The sequence below is a fragment of the Parasteatoda tepidariorum genome, chromosome 9, assembly GCF_982258835.1.
Source record: "Parasteatoda tepidariorum strain Cologne lab strain chromosome 9, Ptep-v5.0, whole genome shotgun sequence".
Taxonomy (NCBI): domain Eukaryota; kingdom Metazoa; phylum Arthropoda; class Arachnida; order Araneae; family Theridiidae; genus Parasteatoda; species Parasteatoda tepidariorum.
The window spans coordinates 82,046,418-82,059,390 of record NC_141763.1 but is presented as its reverse complement, the minus strand read 5'-3'; the positions used below and the strand labels follow the sequence as shown (position 1 = coordinate 82,059,390).

General features: G+C 28.3%; 1 long non-coding RNA gene across 2 annotated transcripts; it reads right to left on the bottom strand.

The window, feature by feature from the left end:
* Positions 1-6,806: 6,806 nt before the first annotated feature.
* LOC147804281 (uncharacterized) lies at positions 6,807-11,118 on the bottom strand. 2 transcript variants are annotated; one of them, XR_015429373.1, is made up of 3 exons: positions 11,026-11,118; positions 9,967-10,111; positions 6,807-7,174 (listed from the first exon to the last, which is right to left on the bottom strand). It is a non-coding gene; the product is annotated as an uncharacterized LOC147804281 (long non-coding RNA). The 2 variants fall into 2 exon arrangements; XR_015429374.1 differs by having other exon boundaries at positions 6,807-7,629; positions 11,026-11,112.
* Between the last annotated feature and the right edge of the window lie 1,855 nt (positions 11,119-12,973).

Here is a 12,973-nt window from a genome sequence, read left to right as displayed (position 1 = left end):
TTGACACCACTAATTATTAACTGCAAACTCCGCAAAAAATAGCAAATAGAAAAATACGTAATCGTAAATTTTCATGGCTAGCTTTGTTTTTAAATAAGTTTGTTTGAAATTTTCGTTTATTGCAAGATATTTCGCATAAGGACGCGTACCCTCGCTAAACTGTTCCCGTACCCCTGGGGGTACGTGTACCACACTTTGGGAAACACTGCTTTAGGGCAATATGAAGAAAAATGATTCCCTTTCTCTCCTCCACCCGAGACAAAATATATCCTAAATAGTGACCCACACCCCTATTTGAAATAGTTATACCTTGTTACCATAGTCACCCCCACAGGTCCAGACGAATAGGGGAGTTCTTACTTTAGACAAATTGTACTTACTTACACATCATTTAGAATTTTAAAAAGGTACAGAGTGATTTGTTTTGTAGTCAAGATTTGTGGTCCCCTCCTGGTGCGCTATTAGCTTTCATAAGAAAAAATTTCAAAAACGTAACAAATCAGTATACAGTGTGTCTTTCTCTTAAGTAAGAATAATTATTGCTTAATCCCGAGAATAACTCTGAGAATGATTGCAAGTTCAGCGAGAAAAGGATGGATTTGAATTAATCGAGGGGGGGGGGGCAATGAATCTGAGAAACGATATATTAAAAAAAATTCCAAACTAAAATAGCTCATTAATTTGGAAATTCTCAAGACGAGGTTAGAAAAAAAAATTTAAAATAAATTATCTGACTATGCGTTTGAGAGGAATACGCAATTATTCATGAAAGTCTTAATAGAAACTGAAAGGGAAAATCTAATTTTGATAAATTGACGAATTAAACGGGTATAAAAATAGTCTTCAATTATAGATTTTTTCGGAAGGGATCAAATAATATTTTAGTACCTATATATTATACTATTCACTAATATTGATTTATTTTTATATAACTTTAAATGACATTTATATTTTATGATACTAACACAGATACTAGTAATCAAAATTGTTTATTGATCATAAAACTAAGTTTATTTAATCAAAACACTATAATTTGCATTAAATACCATTAAAAATAAAATTTCGCAGAAATTTAGGATAGAATATTGCACTATCCTTTTAATCGAATAACCCGCTCAATTGCATAGATTTGGCTGGAACTGATATTCCTTTAAGCGGGGTTGACTGGTTAAGCCTTAGCCGTTGTTTCCTCAAAAATCTTAAAGATAACATCATTGATACTTTATAGCTCTATTTAATAACAATAAAAAAGAGTTATTGCTTGTACTTTATTTAGTTTTTTTTTTCTCGCTACGTCATAATTTCAATCAACAACAGTTCCGCAATTGACTGATTGTTGACACATTCTCAGCAGATCACCGAAGTCGAGCATAACTGGCCGCTGTCAGCGTGCGGGTGAAAAACTACTTGGATGAATCTGTGGAGGGACCGAGGGTGTGAGGTATTGGTTCTCGTTAAAATGTTATACGTAAGTACTTGACTTCACGCGCATGTCGTCGGTGTATCGAAGCGAAGGGAGCCTCACCTCGGCAGAGTTCAAAATTGTGATGGCATGTCTTCAGATGATTGTCAGGAATGTTTACCAGACCGTTACCAATAGCCCATTGAGCAGCTTTAGTGCGACGTAAACAACAACAATGAAAAAAAAATTTACGTGGTAGCACTATGTCACCAAATTATCTCTAAAGTTATCTGAAATCACGTATTTAATTTGTCACGTCTGTCAAAATGTGTTTCGGTATAAGTAAATAATTTAAAAACAGCGGTAATTAAAATTTAAAAAAAATTCTTTTGCAATGAAAGGCAAAATTAATGGGAAAGTGGTACAATTTGCTTAGGAAAAACGTAGAAAATTACTTCAGTTTTATTAACCGCTGTCCCTCTTTTCTTTTTCTCTGGCCTTTTAATTCCTAGTAAGAATATATATATTTTTTTGGTATTCTCTCTTTAAAAATAAAAAGTCAAACAGCTGATAAAAAAATATTTGTTAGATTACGGAATTATATATTTTACTGAAATATAAAATTCAAAATAATTAGTTTGGAAAAATCTTTTTTTGATTCATATTCAAAAATGTATTAATGATTTTGTAAATTAAAGAAGTTTCAATTATAAATAACTGTTTCGCTAAGATTTAAATAACTGCATATTAGTTAAATTGTTTGGAAGTGAACCGCGTTTGAAATATTTGACTTTTTATGCAGGAAAAGACATGGTGTTTCACGTTATATTTCATCTCACCAAATATTATTAAACTTCTAAATTTATTTCTCACCTATCCTGACATGAATAAATACAAAGAAATAATGAAAAAAAATATATTTAATGAAAATTCTGAGTCAAAGTGTTAATGCTGACGCTCAGTTCATTTAAGTAATGTAATAGATGCATATTGAAATACTAAAAAGCAAGCCATTATGTTACAAAAAGCAACATTTATGGAGTTCAGGTACTTATTCGTATAGATTAATCGTAAACAAGCGCCATACTATTATTGTCGCCAATGATGCTCAATTAATATGGGTAATTCCTATTATATAAATTAAAAAAATTCCAAGTTAATGGTTAATTTCGATATTATGCCTAGTAATGTTGAATACAGTTAATCTCAATTTTAATGGGCTGAACAACAAAAAACAGGTTTTGTTATGTTTTTGCTTATTAATTTTGTCAGTATATACCGTTCAGTTTTGTCCACGATTTCATTGGGTTGTTCAGTACCGAGTTATTGTTTTTTTGATTTTATTAATCCTGTTCGAAGAGTGGATATTCAGCTAGTTGAAAATAAAAAAAAGTTGAATTACAGTTCGTTAAAAATAAGTTAACTAACGCTTTTCGTTTCCTGAAACTCTTGTTTTTTTCTCAGGTCAAGAGCTAGCCCTTGTACAATACTTATCAATATTTTAGTCAAATAACTTCTAAACGTACTATTGAACGCATTTTCAAAATTTTAATTAAATATAGTAGCATTAAATTCTAACTTGAGATTCATTTAAACTAAAATAGTTGCAGTGTTATAGCAGTAGCACCTTGGATACATATGTACTATAAAATAGTATCTTTCTCTTGATATACATCTTCAAGAAAGAATAAATAAATGAGATAAATTTTCTTTTGAATATATTTATTTTTAGTGGTAAGAGTACAGCATATGTAAAAAGTATAAAAAAGGAAGAAAAAAAATTTATTCAAGTTGGATCTGAGAATTTGAAGCACGTATATTTGTTTTTGTTCTTACACAATAGACAGAGTATGGTAGCTAGCTTGACTCTATGAAGGTGCTTGCAGATGCAATCATATAAGGTCTAAGACCACTATCAGTGGCATCATCCTGAGAAAAAGAGCAGCTAAGTCTTTCTTTATAACTATTGCATAGCTGCCAACCTTAGGAATCAAAAATGAGGAACACTATATGCGACAAAATTATACGCACTAATTACGAGAGTAAGATAAAAATTTAATTATTAAATCATAACATTAATAGACATATATTTAAATATGTAAATTAGTAAAACAAAACTATAAACACTATCTTTTGTGGGAAACTTATAATATTAATGTTTTACAATTAGGAATACCGGTATAATATATTAAAAACAAACATTACCTATTAATATATAATTATTTATCTCCAAATTATAAAACACTGGTAAATAATAATCTACATCATAAACAAATATTTCTGATGCAAGTGTTTAAATACTACAAAAAAAAATTTCCAAAAATAATAATTTAGTGAAATAATCAGCAACAGACAGCTATTGGAATAATATTTTCCAATAAAAAGCTACTAAAAATTACTTTAGCACAATAATCACAGGATGCATGCTTGTGGCGATCAGAAAAAAGGATTGGTTTAAAATCAAAAATTTTATGAAAATTCAGAATTTTTATAAAAATATCAGATTGGATTTAAAAATTAGGAACAAATCCGAAAAATTCTGAACAGTTGGCAGCTATGCTATTGTCTGCTTAGTCAGCTGTAAAATAAAAGCATTTTTCTAGATAAAAAAATAGAAATCATGTTACTTTAAAATTCTACAGTGGATCAGAATCCAATCAAAGACTTCAGTTATATTAATAACTGACAACCATGCCGGAAAATAAAGAGCTTAATTATTTTTATGAATTTAAAAAATATACAATTATATTTAATACATATAGTAGGGGTGCACGACCTTTTTGAGTGAAGGGCCACTTGCACAGCAGGCTGGCTAACGAAGGGCCGCAGATCTATTTACACATGTTAATGACAAATGTAGTAATGTTTATTTAAACATTAGCGTTCCATTTTTTTTTTATCAATAAACTTAGTAATATCAATAACTTAGTAGTGTTCCATTATTAGAATTCATTCAAAAATAAAAAAAACTTATACTTTTTCTTTTTACAAAAAAAAAAACTTGCTCTTTTGAATTATACGAACTATATGAACAACAGATTTATCAAAATAAATAAACATTGAAGAAAAGAAATGTTTTTTTTTTTTTTTATCATATCACGCAATACGAAAATTCATTTTAGAATTAAATTCTAATAAATAAAAAAAAACTGCAATGCCCACAGAATTAAAGTAGGAAAAAGTTTAGTCATAATTAAGTAATATAAATTCAAATTAAATATTTTAATTGAAGAAAATTTATGGGTTTTAAATAAAAGCCTAAAATAAAAACAAAACTGTGATAGTTCAAAATAAAATTCAATGCTTATTTTGTAATGTGCTTTATTATTTTATTTTATTAATTATTAGATTTTTTTTTATATCATGAACAGTTTCCTTTTTTTTTTATTGAAAAAGATCACTTAAGCAACAAAAAATTGAAATCTAAACTACGAACAGTGAGCAGTTTAAAAATTCACGTTTTCCGTCATTTTATGAATTTCTTAAGTTGCAATAACATTGCATTTAAATTAGGGAGGGATGTAACGAGTATTTGGCCCTTCTGTGAAAAATTCAGTTGGTTGAATGATCAGTCAAATATTCGGCAGAATATCTTTTAGAAATGTATTTTGCCAAGTTTTTTTTATTTTTGAGTTTTTATAGATATTAAATTTTTTTTTTTAATTATAATCAGACAAGTCAATTTTGTCATTTTTTCGATACTTTGAGAATTGAGTTTATTATCACTCTCTCCCTGTACTGTAATATAAATAACCAGTAACATAGAAAAGTTTGATTTTCAGTATTAAAGTTTTGTTTCAGGAACTAAGAAAAATTTGTTTTTTCTGTTTTTCTTTTTTAAGGCATTTTTATTATCACTCAGCATTTTTTTTAAAAATAAAGTTACTAATAAATTTTATTTTATAGCAATTTTTTTTCTGCTAAAATTATGGCAATGAGAAAAATTTAAATTGAGATTTTCATTTAAAAAAATTATAACGCTTTTTTTCTATCTTTTTATTTTCTTTAAATAGTAAAAACCTTTTTTTAGACGTTTTCATTATAACGTAGTAATTTTTAATAGCATTTCTTTCTTAATACTTTTTTCTTGGCTTTTTCTGGTAATTGAAAAACTGAGATGTTCAGCTTTAAAAATTTTTTTCAAAAATTAAATTCGATTTTTATCTTCTCTGTTTCGTTTTTCGACATTTTCAAAAGCGTTCTTGATTGGCCTTATTTTTTAGAGTTAATTTATGAATATGTTTTTCCAGGAAATATTATTCTGAGCATTGAAATTTTAGTTTCAGTGTTGCTATGGTGCTAAAAGATTTTGCTATTTGGCCAATCGATTTTTTTTTCTTTTTTTTTTTTTGCCGAATATTTGATTTTTGATCAAATCACAATTCATTACCACATTCGAGCAAATCATATTCGTTGCGGAAATAAAAACACAGGAAAAATAACTAGGATTTAAGATAAAACTGTACCGAAATACCGTATCAAAAAGGGATTATTTAATTGCGCGATTAACAATCACGTTTCGTAATAACATCATAGTTAAATAACGGGATCGTCAAAATCATGTGGAAAAGTATGGAAATAAAAAATATATTTATGCTGAACTCAGCACGAATAAAGCGTGTCAAATGCATGATTTAAAATTTGTATGTCATTATAGAACAATTGGAATTTTTTATAATACGTGGGAACGCATAGCAATAACTGCCGAAAAAAATTGTGGAAAAAAAAGAAAGAATTGCAAAAAAAAAGATTAAAAATCACTTAAATTTAAGATTAAATCATCACAAATAAAGTACACAAAAAGTGATTATTTAAATTTGCGATCTGAAACTCGCTTTCGCGTCGTTATAAAAATTCGGGATTTCCGAAATCACGCAGAAAAGCGGAAATAACTGTTTAAAAAAATCATTTATATTTACGATAAAATCGGCTTAAAGAAAGTGCGTTAAACGTACATTTACTAAAAAATCTGTTAAAATTGATTGTGCCAAAACGTGATGACTTAAAAGTGCAATTAAAAATTGCCATTTTTAAAATTTTTTTTATTGTGTTTAGAAGCTCTCGTGGGCCGCACTTTAGTAGTCGAAGGGCCGCAGGTTGTGCACCCCTAACATATAGCAAAATCAATGACTGAAATGTTATCTTGTTACGGTACAGAGATATTCTTCAAACTAAATGAGACTCTGCATAAACCATTGTAGAAAATCAAGTCCTGGTAAATATATCTCACAGAAAAGCTTTAAGCAGACAATGCTGTGAGACCATTCCCCGGGACAAACATGAATCATCAGCAGAATCCAGGCAAAAGCTAAAAGAGAACAAGTTGCTTCAAATTAATATTGTAATCAAGATACCTTGTTAAGATTTCAACCAATGGTTAAGTATATAGATAAAAGCACAACTCTTCAAATTGTGAATTTAATAAAGGATTGCATACATTAGTTTGAATCAATTTGAATTACAGAGTGAAAGAACATTTAGCACAGAAGTATAAGTTTTAAGTTATAAGCACAGATTAACAGAAATTTTTTTTAATATTATTAAATCTGGCATATCCATCTTTTTCCACGCATATGGCATACTTGTGACACTTTCAGAGTGGTCTCACAACTCTTTTGGGTGGAAGCATCACTCAAACTCATACTCGGGGATTTGACACATCTGTCACTTTAAAATCAAGACATAAAAAAGGAGTGTAAATTATTGCAACATTAGCTTTGTTGCTCGATTTTTTCTTTTTGCAGATCCCCAATTTAGTCAGGTTACTTACATCTGAAAGAGAGGGAAAGTGTCTGATTAATATTATTTAATATTTCTATTGCAGCATCAATCAGGGTTTACATATAAAGACTAATGGCTTTAAGAACAAGACAATCACAGGACATTACATCACAGCATTTAATAGTTAGTCACAGCACAGATTTTATTATATTTTCTTTACACAACATAAATGACCCCACAGCCAATTGTTCAGTTGGTGTGTGCACTGTTGAGTCACCGTTTACCCTAGAGACAGCCATGTAGGCTTCTTAAAGGCACGAGTCCATGATGGATCATGGAATGTGCATGTTGTGTTATCCCCACGCTGACTTTTAATGATGAGCCAGTACATGTTGATGTGTTTGTCCATTGTTCAGGTTTGATTGCACTGTTCCCAGTTTTTTAGTATCTAATCATCTAAATTCTGTCGACATCACCAGTTCCTTAATGAATATTATTTTCTAAACCTTTTACAAGAATAAAAAATAAAATCATAAATTAATTTTCTAAACTTATTAGTATCTAGATCAAACATTAAATTAGTTTTTATTTAGAATGCAATAAATGCCACTGATAAAAACAAAAGTAATAAATATTTTTGAAATAATCAAAGTAAAAGAATATATATTATTATTAATAAAAGAGGAATATACTAACTGGTAGGGCACTGTCTTTTCCTTAACCACGGTGTGATTAAAGACAAATACTGATAAACATTAAAAGATCATTTAATTCATTCTGACTTTAATTATTTTATTAATACTGTAATAATTTATAAACAGTGCTGTACTAACAGTAAACAATCCGTACTATAACAATACAGTTGGGGAAAAAAAACTCACAACGATTAAGGTATAATGCCACTGTTAAAAATATACAATTTTCCGAATAATCAAAACATTATAGTAATAAAAGAGAAAGATACTAACTGAGACACTCATATTAGCTCCTGTTGAGTCTAGATCTCATTTAAGCTAACAAAGCATAGAATTAGATCAATCTCCGTGCAATCTAAAATTTTTTATAATCTCTTTTAGTGTTGAACATATACCCATTGCTATTTAGAAATAGCAATTGGCATTATTCATTAGCGTTATTAGCATTATTAATTTAGTATATTTTACCAAAGGCATTTAAAGTGGCAGAGTATTTATAATTCAGGTACAATGCTCTAAACAATCTTCCCTCTGTCCTTTAAGGGTAGAACCAGAATCATTGAGAGAGAACTAGTCATAAAATATTCTATTGCATCTAAAAAATTTTCTGCGTTGTGTAGAGTAGCACAGATAAGAATATTAGAAAAAAACACTCTCTACTGAATATTTTTCTTTACAGCATCATAGTAGTAAATCTGTTCAAGTACTGTCAGGGATCTGTCCAGACATTCTGTAAAAGGTCCGTATTTGTAAAATTGGGAAAAAATTACTTGTAATTTGTGATTATAAAATAAACGTTAAGTCACATTCTTTCAACCAGGGTCCTGCTTTTGTGAATTTGTTCAAATAGGGTCTGTTATTGCAAAAAAAAAAAAACTTTTTCAAGGAGTTTTTAAATTGACTTACAAGATTATGCCCAACACTGTAAAATTATAATTAAAAAAATTAAAATTTAAAAAATAAACAGCAATTGCTGCTACTAAATTAGAGATGCAACACACAAATATTTGGTATTTTGCCTATACTGCTGAACGCAGAATATTCATTTCGGACGAATAAAGGAAGAAGTGTCTGCCGAAGACAAAATTTATTTAGATTACATCTGTCGTTCTCCCCCCCCCCCGTAAGGGTTTATTCGATTAACAAAGCAATAATGAAGATAAACGAATTTGTGAAGGGTCTGAGTAAAGGATAAATTATTTTGTGAAATGTCCGTTTTTATGAAAAGATATTTTGTGAATAGTTCGTTAACGGACCCAAATCTCTTCTAAACAGATATCTGACTGTGACTACTCTTTCTTATTTGTATGGGATGAGTTCTGGTTATCTGGCTAAATGTCAAGACAAGATTACAATATTTTTATATTATTAGTATATAAAGTTGTGTATAAATACACTTCTTTTTTTAGCAACTTTGCTATGCATTCTTCAAAGATGTTTGCCAGTTGAATATGGCCCTGGCAGTTTAAATGTATGTGGTCTTAACCAATACATCCATCCACAGATAAAGCTGATTCACAGAACATTAGCCCAAGTAAAATTCACAAAGTTTTAATTACTTCATTGAATCGCTTTATAGTGACGTTTTCACAAAATGTTGATGCATACGCTGATCTTTCAGCAAGAGAAATTTCTAAACTCTTCGTTCGAGAAAAACAATTCAGAAATATTTCTGTATTGTGATCTGCCGTGCCAACTACAATCACCAAGGTGCTAAACAGATTTTAAACTTGCAAATTTAATAACAAAAAAAAAAAAAAAAAAACACATGTAGATAGTTGTCCGGGGGTGGTTACGAGTTATACCTTCTGAGTTCCCTTCTCTTTTTATTAGTTCCTGGCGGCTGGCTACCCAGAATTATTCTCCCACAGATAACCAAACAAAATCTCCCCAATAACCCCACAAATTTTATTAACCACACAAGCCAGTTTTTTAAAGTTGGGCATTGTACCCAATTGCACATCATTAGTTCCTTTATTTTTAAGAAAAGCAAAATAAATTATTATTTTATAGCACAACCATAAGTAATATTAATAAAAAAATAAATAAGTATCTGAATTAGAATAGTTACACAAGATACTAACAATGCCAACAAATGGTTTAGATACATAATCATTAAATATGTAAATAAATTACATTTCAACTTACCAACATGAATTAAGACAAAAACACAATCGTCCCTTCACAACTGCACACTTAATTTGTCCACACCGATTCCAGGGTGTGCAAACATCGATATCCCATTTTCATTCAGCATTTAAGTAATTAGCCAAATACTTCTCCAGGGAATCACCTAGTAAAAAAGTATTTTATGAAGAGAAAGAAGAAATATGAAAAGTTTGCTTTACATTGTCCACGTAAACTGTCAAAAATCTTAGGGTAATGAAAAAAATACAATTATAGATATAGTTTGAGAAGTTAAATAATTGAAAAAATTCAATTTCATATTAATATCCAATTAAAGATAACTTAAATTTAAGATAACTTGCTAATCTGAATTATCTTCTAATTTATTATAGTATTTGTATTATGCATTTTAAATAAAACAAATTATTGAGTACAAATTGTTTTGCACATAAATGTGATACACCTATAGAATTAAAATTTTTTTTTGAAAGTATGCATGCTCATAATTTATTCAATAGTTAAGACAACCTAAAAGAATAATAATGAATGCAGTAACTGTGAATGAAAATGATAAATATTATCTAAATTTGTTCCATTTCTCTCAGAATTTTTTTTTTTAGATTAGTTTACAATAAAATTGAAACAAATTATTTTAGACATGATCAAAACCCTCTTCACTATTTTTAAGAAAATTCAATATTAATCATTCTACATAAAATAAATTTTAATTAGCAATATATTTCATAGAAAAAAAAGATACCTCTGTATTATGTCACTAAAATAAACATAAATCAAGTAATTTAACTAAATGAAATTTCATTACTAAACTGCTTCACACATTTTCGGCAGATCAAACAAAGGATTTCAAAGGAAGCAGAGAAAAACTTTGATAAATGAATTTTTATAACGATTTTCTTAAAATACATACATTTTACAAACTATTTATTTTAAAATCTAACGCGTGGTATTCACAGATATATAATAAAATTCATTAATCTTTTTAAAAATTTCATGTAATTTTTTTATATACTGCTATGAAACGTACACTAATATTATAAATTTTTAATTAATAAGAATTACCTGTAATTAAAACTTTCATGATGATAAAATATGAAATCCCGCGCAGACAAATACAGAAAATGGCTTCCTCTAACAACAGCTTTTGTTTAAACCAGGGTTGGCAGGTTTTTGACATGTGACAGTTTTTGACAGTTTAAACCATGGTTTAAACTGTCACGTCAAAAACCTCACTGTCAAAAATGTCGAAAATGTCAAAAACCTATATTCATATGTGAAATTTAATTAATACGTAAAATTTATATATTTTTTATAAAGGATAGTGTTTCTAAATATGTTCTAGAAAAAATAAATTTAAAATTTTGAAGAAACACTTATATTTTGAATAGTAACCAAAATCTTGTACTTTTGAAAGCTCACATCTTTTGTAATATTATGTATTCATTTTCATGTGTTATTGAAAATCTGCAGTGATATTATTAAGAAATTTATTTATAACCAAATTTAGTGTATAGTATAGATTATACTAAAAATTAGACATTTTTAAGGATAAACATTAGCAGTTTTGCACATTAGACATCTTTTAAAGAGAAATCTTTTTAATATTCTTTTAAATCTTCTTGATAATCTTTTTAACATAAGACAATACAAATTTAAGTGCTTTCTGTTAAATACACAGAGTAGTTAGTGTCGATTTACAGTATATTCAGCCTATTCATTTACTATGCTGAAAATTTAGTTTATCCAAATACTTGTGAATTTCATTTTGCTGAATACTATATACATAGTTTTGTTGAATATCTAATTATTCAGCTGTTGAATAATTACTTCTTGCTTTCAAGATATGCATTATTTGTATTCTTAATACAAGTGGGGGGAAAAAATTAAGAGGTAAAAATTGTTTTAAAATGATAAGTGTAATAATTATAAATAAATATAATAAACAATATGAATTATACTTATCATTATTCACAAATATAACTACTTTTAAATTCAAATTAACAATCTGGATAATAAAGATATTCGGTATAACATTAAAAAAATTTTTCATACACTTCTATCAAGTTTGTATTTATACAACATAACTTGTATGTTCCTTATAAATATTAGTTATATGTTCCTTATATGTCAAAAATGCATAGTAATAAACTTTTAATTTTCTTAAGTATCAAAAAAAAAATTTTTTTTTCAAAATATAAATATTTAAAAAAATTTTGTACAAAATTTTTCTGCACATGCATTTGAATATAAATCTCTTAGATTTTAAATCTGTTAGTTTACCTTAATTTTAATTAAAAAATATTTTAAAACCTGCTGATTACCTATAGTATAATTAAATTTCAATATAATGCATGGCAACTGTTGGTAGTTTTGAAGTTTATATATTTTTTTGGCAAACATTAGTTTTTGACATTTTTGACGGGTTTTTGACGGTTTAAACCAGTATTATACCCTTGTCATGTCAAAAACCACTTTTTGACGTCAAAAACCCAACCCTGGTTTAAACAACGCCAATTGCTTTGGCGAAAAAGTTTGGTCACACAATCAATATAGGGTTATAAGAAGATTGATGGATAAAAGCTAGCGTCAAGCTCACTCCGCCCAGTTACCAATTCCTAAATTGACCAAATATCCGTCATATTTTAATCGGGCCGTTTACTTTGCAGTCAAAAAACGCGTATGTGAATTTGGAGATGCGTACCAGAAATTGATCATAGAAATATATTTACTCCCAAAAAACTCGCTAATTTAGTTTTCCCTTTCCCCCGCATTTGCATATGCATTCTCTCATATAGTGAGAAGACCTAAAGCAACCTATTGTAGGACATAGTTTGATGCGAATTAAATCTTGTTTTAATTTTATTCACTAAAAATATAAATTATATCAGGACTAACAAACTTTTATATTTCCGAAATCTTGTACACTGAATTTTTTGGTATAGTTAATTTTATCCTGGAATGTGTTATAATGGAGAAGAAAATCATTTTAAGATCGGAATCAAATATACAC